Below are 7,500 nucleotides of genomic sequence, written 5' to 3' on the forward strand. Positions count from 1 at the left end.
ACTCAACCAGTCAGTCAGTCAGTCGGTCAGTCAGTCAGTCAGTCAGTCAGTCTGTTAGTTTCTTCACCCGAGAATAACGTTTTGGAATTGCTCAGTATAATTTTTTTTTAACTTTATTTAATTTATTTTTTTTCCATTTTTTTTTTTTAGGTTTGAGAATTTTTGGTTTTATGTGTTGGTGTGTCCAATTGAGGATTTGTGTTGCAGATGAAGTGATGAAAGTTGGTTATGACGCGGAATTGTGTTTGTTGGCCTATGTGTGTGTGTGTGTGTGTGTGTGTGTGTGTGTGTGTGTGTGTGTGTGTGTGTGTTTAATTATGAATCCAGACTTTTATTATCTCTCTCTCTCTCTCTCTCTCTCTCTCTCTCTCTCTCTCTCTCTCTCTCTCTCTCTCTCTCTCTCTCTCTCTCTCTCTCTCTCTCTCTCTCTCTCTCAAGTTTCTGAATCGTAATGGAATTGGGAACGAGAAGTCATTAGCTAACTAACTTCTTCAAATGTTTCAGTTATTTTCCTTCACTTCTTTCTTAAACAGTTTTCAGTAAAATAAAGAAAATGAACACACACACACACACACACACACACACACACACACACACACACACACACACACACACACACACACAGTTGACTAAGGATAATTTGAGTCTTCCATTAATCATTTGGTTTCACTTTGGCTTCTGCTTTCGCCTCCTCACAGTGACTGCCACGTGTAGACCTGATGCCTTCTTGCAGCTTCCCTTGCTTTCCTAAGGTGCTACATCAGATCGCACTTTGGAAGGCTGTTGACTAGTAAATTGGTATACTTTAAATCTCCCTTCCCGCTTCTGTATCCCCCTTTACTAATACGAACACATACAAAGCACATCTGATTGTATTATTCTTTTTGTTCTTTTTGTGTACTAGTACCTTTCTTTCCTGCCTTTTTTGTAGCCCTTGACTGGAACCTTCTTACAGTATATGGACAGTTGAGTAGTGAAGGTGGTAGACTAAATTTAGCTGGAGTCAAGCACCTTTCTTTTCTGTCTTTTTTGTATCCCTTGACTTGAGCCATTCCTACGTAGATAAAGGAAAGATACAGTTATATGGGCAGTTGAGTAGTGATGGTAGTAAACAAAGCTTAGGTTGACCCAGAAATACTTTACACTTTCACTACTCAAAGGAGGGATGGAGTAACTTAAACCTTTATTATTGCATTCATCTTCCTCTCACCCCTATTCTGTGCAACTCTCCAATGTAAGAGTTAACCAGTACTCTCAATCATTAATACCTTTCTCTGGTAAACTCTGGAACTCCTTACCTGTTTTGTATTCCCATTTTCCTGCGACTTGACTTCTTTTATGATGGAAGTTTCAAGACATTTGTCCCTGTCTTTTGGCTAAATCTATTGATCTTTAAGGGAACTGGCAATCAAGTGGGCCTTTTTTATAATTTTTTGTTGTCCTTGGCAAGCTTCCCTTCTTGCATAAAAAAAGTTGAAGTGTACAGCGCCACGCAAATGAAGTACGTAGTAGGTGTCATATTGTCGCCAGGAAGGAGCTCAGAGGTTACTGGTTGTGTTCGTCGGCTGCTCTGTCGGAAGGTCAATCCCTGGCAACGCTGTGGGAATGTTGACTCGTTTCTCACGGTTCGTTTCTCTGATCGGGTTCTCAATTTTCAACAGTTACTTCGATTTCTTGAATTATTGCACCGGGCTTTGTTTTTTTTTTTTTTTTTTACCTCGGAGGAATTATAATGAAACCTTTTTCCTTCTTCCTGTTTTTATTTTTTCTCTCGGTCTTTTTTCTTTCTTTTCTTCTTTTCTTCTATCTTTTTAATTTCTTGTTTCTTATATCCTTCCTTCCTTCCTTTTTCCTTTATTCCTTCCTCTTTTCCTCTCTCTCTCTCTCTCTCTCTCTCTCTCTCTCTCTCTCTCTCTCTCTCTCTCTCTCTCTCTCTCTCTCTCTCTCTCTGTGTGTGTGTGTGTGTGTGTGTGTGTGTGTATATGATCTTTCTCCTTGACCTCACGTCCTCTTGTGTGCTGACAATTTCCTCACAAAAGCTGACTTTCCAACATATTCTAAGCAGATCATAGGACGTAAGAGTCAGGCGAAGCACTCACCACTGCGGCAACCCGCGTGGGGACATAACACGGCTTCTGAACAAGGCTTTTACATACTCAATATACTCCTGAACCCAACCACTTCCACTGATGAGAAACTGGCTGACCTGCTGACTGAGTTTTTCTTTTTCATAGCGGCTCTTTTCCTCGGCATTTACCTGACGGCACAGAGAAAGAGACATACAGACAGGAGGATGTATTGGTGAGGTGAGACGGAATGTTTTAAAATTTGTGATCTTTCCACGCGCATCAATTTTACATTTACTGCGGCAAAGCAAAAAAAAAAAAAGATCTGTATTGTGGCTTTCAGTGCCCACCAGAATAAAAAAAAAAAAAAAAAGAAGGTAGACACTCATAGAAGGCAAAGAGGAGGTAAATAGGCTTAGTAGTATATAAGAAGAAGACCTTGTAGCTGTAACTTTCCTCATTACAATGCTCCCTCTTTTGTGACGCGCACCTCACCTCCTTTGAAATCACTCTGCATTCTTTATACCACCTTACGTATGCCTTGTGATGACTCCTCCCATTCACTCCGCCCTTCCTCTCTCCCTCCTTCCTTCCTTGCCTAACCAGACCCATGTTGACCTTACGCTTAGGCCTCGGAGAGAGAGAGAGAGAGAGAGAGAGAGAGAGAGAGAGAGAGAGAGAGAGAGAGAGAGAGCGTGTCCTTTCAACCGAGTGATATTCATGAAGTATTGGGATGAATCTAGTGATTATTTGGATTTGTGGGGATGAACTGTAGAAAAATAGGAAGAGAAAGAGGAGGAGGAGGAGGAGGAGGAGGAGGAGGAGGAGGAGGAGGAGGAGGAGGAGGTAAAGAGAGAGAGGGGCAGGGGAAGGAGAGCATTGTAGGGTAAAACAAAGGTTCTTCTCCTCCTGTGATGACTAACTGACTGATTGGAGGCGAAAGTACTGAGTGTGTGTACGTCAGGAATGGTTGAAGACACGCCAAATAATGGAGAGAGAGAGAGAGAGAGAGAGAGAGAGAGAGAGAGAGAGAGAGAGAGAGAGAGAGAGAGAGGTGGCAGTAGCAGTAGCAGCAGTGATGGCAGTGGAATCAGCGGTTGTAAAGAAGAGAATTTCAAAGTTAAGAGAATAATGAAATACAAAAGAGAGAGGCCGCTGTTCATATTTTATCTTGTATTTATTAAAGAAAATAGCAAGGTGGGGAGAGCGGGTGGAGCGTGACAAGGGACCGCCTCCACGTTTACCAGGAAGGAAGTTGAACAGTATCAATATTTAACACTTAAGAAGCACGGCACACTCACCCAACCCACCCCACCCAGCCAACTACCCAGCCAGCCAGTCCCCCTCGCTGTACCCTGGACGCCCCGACACTGCCACTACCACCACCATCACAACTAGTATTACTGCCGCCGCCACTACTGCTTCTATTGCTGCTGTTGGTACTTGTCCTGAATACTGATAAGAATGCGAGTTTTGCTAATATTATGTCCACTATTTCTGTTGTTTGTTGTTGCTGGTAGTGGTGGTGGTGGTGGTGGTGGTGGTATTGCAACTGCTTTTATTGCTATTACTTCTACGATTGTTTCTGCTGCTCGTGTTGCTACTTATATTAGAAAATCGTCAATATTACTTCATCTTTTGTAACTACTACCACTACTACAGCTACTGCTACTGCTACTGCTACTGCTGCTGCTGCTACTACTACTACTACTACTACTACTACTACTACTACTACTACTCTTTCTGCTCTCTATTATCCTGTCCTCCCAACACACCACCAACATCACACACAGCTGCACTCTACTATCTCTCTCTCTCTCTCTGACACACTGCCCTGAAAAACGATATATTCCCATCCTTCCCTTTCTTCCTTCCACCTCTTTTATCCTATCCTCCTCTCCTCTCCTTCCATCGTTATCCTTTCTATCTGTACCTTTTCTCTACTTCACCTCACCTATCATTCACTTCATTTCTTCTATCCTTTCCTTCATATTTTACCCATCCTTCCTCTTCCTCTCTCTCTCTGTGCTTCTCTCTCACCCTTTCCTCACTCACCCTCCCTTCCCACGCTCTTAACTCTCACACCGGTACCTCCCACCCTCTCACTGTCCCACTCTCTCTCTCTATCGCTCTCTCTCTCTCTCCCCCCTTCACAAGCACTAGGACAGCAAGTAGTAATAACCGTATCCGTATTGCAGCGGTGGATGCGATAAATTAACATAATGGAACTGGTTAGGTCACGCGGTGCATTGAAGCGGGAGCCACATAACTCACTGAGGGTAGGTAGCGCTTGCGACCATACAATCTCTAACACTTCCACAATGAACACGCTACAGTTATTTACTCACTTACCAAAGGCTCTAGTTGGAGTTACACGGTTTTTTTTTTTTTTAAAGGGCGATTTTATGCTTGTAGTGACAGATGAACAAACTTTCTGCATTATGAACGGGAGAAACACGCATGGGGAACCCGACTAATCATTCCCGTGGCCTTTGAAACCAGTCGTGATGAGAGAGCAAAGGTTCCTGAAGGTGAGGTAGCTCTTAGCATGACACGCTGCAAGAGGGATCCCGAGGGACAGACACGTGGGTGGGGTTAATCACTTGACACAATCGCCACTCGCACACTCCTGATTGCGTGGGACTTGTGCACAATTATCCTGAACGTTGTTTCCATGCTAGAGAGGGGGAGAAGGGTGGGTAGGGAGATGTTGGAAAAGGTAGGGAGGGAAGCAGGGAGGATGAGAGGGTAAGAGAGGGGTAAAAGGGAGTTATAGAACCAAGGGGGGAGGATAAGAGAAGGTGAGGGGAGGGTTCGAAGGGTGAGAGGGAGGAATGGGAGGTTTCTCTTGTGCAGACAGACAGACAAACGTACGTATTATATGCAGTATACAAAGGATTATTATTACTATTGGTCAGTTCTTTGCTTGTGTGTGTGTGTGTGTGTGTGAGGAAGGGGTTGGCGGGGATGGGGGTGTTAGGTGATCAATTATTCAGTGTTTCACGTCGATAAATCAGTTTTAAACAAGGAGTGGTGAGAAGTGAAGTAAGTGCAGGGCAATATTAAGGCACAGAAAGTTGAGGTGAAAGGGAATGAGAGAGGAGGAGTGAGGGTGCTGATGATAAATAAATAAATAAATAAAAAAAAGGAAGGGAAGTGCATTTTATTTTTTATTGAAGTTTGTGGGTTTGACGGATGATAATGCTTTTAAAATCTCTCTCTCTCTCTCTCTCTCTCTCTCTCTCTCTCTGTGTGTGTGTGTGTGTGTGTGTGTGTGTGTGTGTGTGTGTGTGTGTGTGTGTGTGTGTGTGTGTGTGTGTGTGCAATCTGTCTGCCTCGCTCTCTGTCTAGTACAACACACCACTTGTAGCAGCCTCTCTCTCACTCGCACTCACTCTCCTTCCCCATCTATCCAGCCATAAACCCGTAGAAAAGGCTAATAAACCTCCTCCGGCGAGATAAAACTCCACATCCCGGGCTTGAGGGGGCAAAAAACACAATAAAACGGAGGAAGGAAGGAGGGCGCGAGCTGTCTCCCTCGGCGCGCGTCACATCAAATCTGTTCCCTTGCTTGGTGTTCCCAGCGCGAGACCGAAAACGGTTAGCCAAGTCTTCCGCCTCGCTATTGTTTTTCCTTGTAAATTTTATTGAACCTCGGGGACGCTATCTGCTCTTAATCCCCCGACGTGTAATTCTGGTGTAGATTAAAGATCAGGCGATACAGCAGCGGTGAACAATAGCGAGGAACATAAAAGATAGATAAATGAGACAACGGGAACATACTACTACCTCTATTAACTCGTGTACAAAAATGAAGAAAAGAAGCATGAAATTACTGCGATACAAGGGGACACTTCGTTAAATTTTTTCACGCATATTACACTTTTGATGTACTTTTAACTCGGCAAACACTGTGAACAAGGGAAAGCTAGATGGCGGACTGATAGGAGAGCCATTTAGATACAAAGTGAGTGAGTGAGAGAGAGAAAAGAGGCGTTAGGGAGGAAGGGAGAGTAGAGTAAGAGGAGAGGGGGAGTAGAGGGAAAGGAAGGGGAGGGGAGGGAAGGAGTGATGGGATAATAATTACAGCAGGAAATATATGAGTGGAATTAGTGCATTTCCGGCTTAAACGAGGCTATAAGTAAAGCGTTCGGGCGTTGATCGGGAACCATTTGACGTCTTAAGCACTAACAACTCATCCGGAACCCTTCACTTTGACTTCACGCCTTGACTCAAACCTTGCTAATCTCTTTACAACCCTCCTAATACTCCATTCCCAAAGCATAAGCCACCAACACACCCTTAAATGCCAAACTACTAAATAAACAATGCTAGAGAGGACGTGAACATCTATAACAGTGAAGGGTGGGAGGTGATAAGTTGAGTTTAAGTTGAGGTTACTGCCAGGTGTTGGGATGGAGGGCACGGCGGCTTCCAGTGTGGCTACTCGGTGCAAACAAACCCTCACGCGACGCCTGTGTGCTTACTTATTAGTGTTTTTCACCTGCTTCACGCCCCACGCCGCCCTCCCTCACTCCCTCCAGGCATCCAGGTGAGGCAGGAAGACCGGCAATCACGCAGAGGACGGATTACAGCGGCTGGAATGACAGAGTGGTGGGGATTGTGGCTTTTTTTTTACTGGTGGAATGGTCTGTGTGTGTGTGTGTGTGTGTGTGTGTGTGTGTGAAGGGTCGCTGACTTTACTAAAGAAAATTTTATCTGTCAGTTTCATGAGTGTATTTATTTCCTGATAAGAGCTGTTTATATATGTTTGTTTAGTTTTGCGTCTCGTTTCTGTAGGTTGTGGTGGTGGTGATGGGCGGGACGGCGCCTCTCGACGAATGGCTGTGTAATGTGGCACTTGTGAACCCTTATCTCGAAAGGATGCGCTTCCTGCCCCCGAACCCTCGATAAAAAAACCCTCCATAATGATTCTTTTACCTATTTATGATGAGAATACTTGTTTAATTGCTACTACACTTGTGAAGGATAAAAAAAAAAAAAAATTCAAATCCATAAATAACTTTCACTGATTGTTAAGATGTAATTAAATCTCCTGCAGCTGTTTGTGTCCATTTCATCTTCCTCCGTGACTCCACCACAGTTCTTAACCCCTTCACTACTGGGACGTATTTTTATATTTCTTCTGCTTACTATTTGGTACTTTTATGCACCTTCAGAAACTTATGTGGGAATTAGAATTAGTGAAGACTCCTTACAATAATCTTCCGACCTCCATTGAGCCTTAATTCCTGATGTCACTAAAATCGTCTAATCACACTCATAGTAAAAATGCGTCCTAGTACTGAAGGGGTTAATTCCATCAGTGAGAGACGGCAAAGTGAGGAAAGCAGAAAGCCACTTACCTCTTTAGCTTCGCACAGTGCTATACCAACCCCACGACCCTCACCCCCGCAAGACCTTATCACTGGAG

At 43.9% G+C, this 7,500-nt stretch overlaps 1 long non-coding RNA gene across 1 annotated transcript; it reads left to right on the forward strand.

Moving 5' to 3' along the window:
- Positions 1 to 6,479: 6,479 nt before the first annotated feature.
- On the forward strand, positions 6,480 to 7,133 carry LOC123499530. Its single transcript, XR_006673022.1, has 2 exons — positions 6,480 to 6,618; positions 6,867 to 7,133. It is a non-coding gene; the product is annotated as an uncharacterized LOC123499530 (long non-coding RNA).
- Positions 7,134 to 7,500: the final 367 nt, after the last annotated feature.

This window comes from Portunus trituberculatus, chromosome 50, assembly GCF_017591435.1.
Source record: "Portunus trituberculatus isolate SZX2019 chromosome 50, ASM1759143v1, whole genome shotgun sequence".
Lineage (NCBI taxonomy): Eukaryota > Metazoa > Arthropoda > Malacostraca > Decapoda > Portunidae > Portunus > Portunus trituberculatus.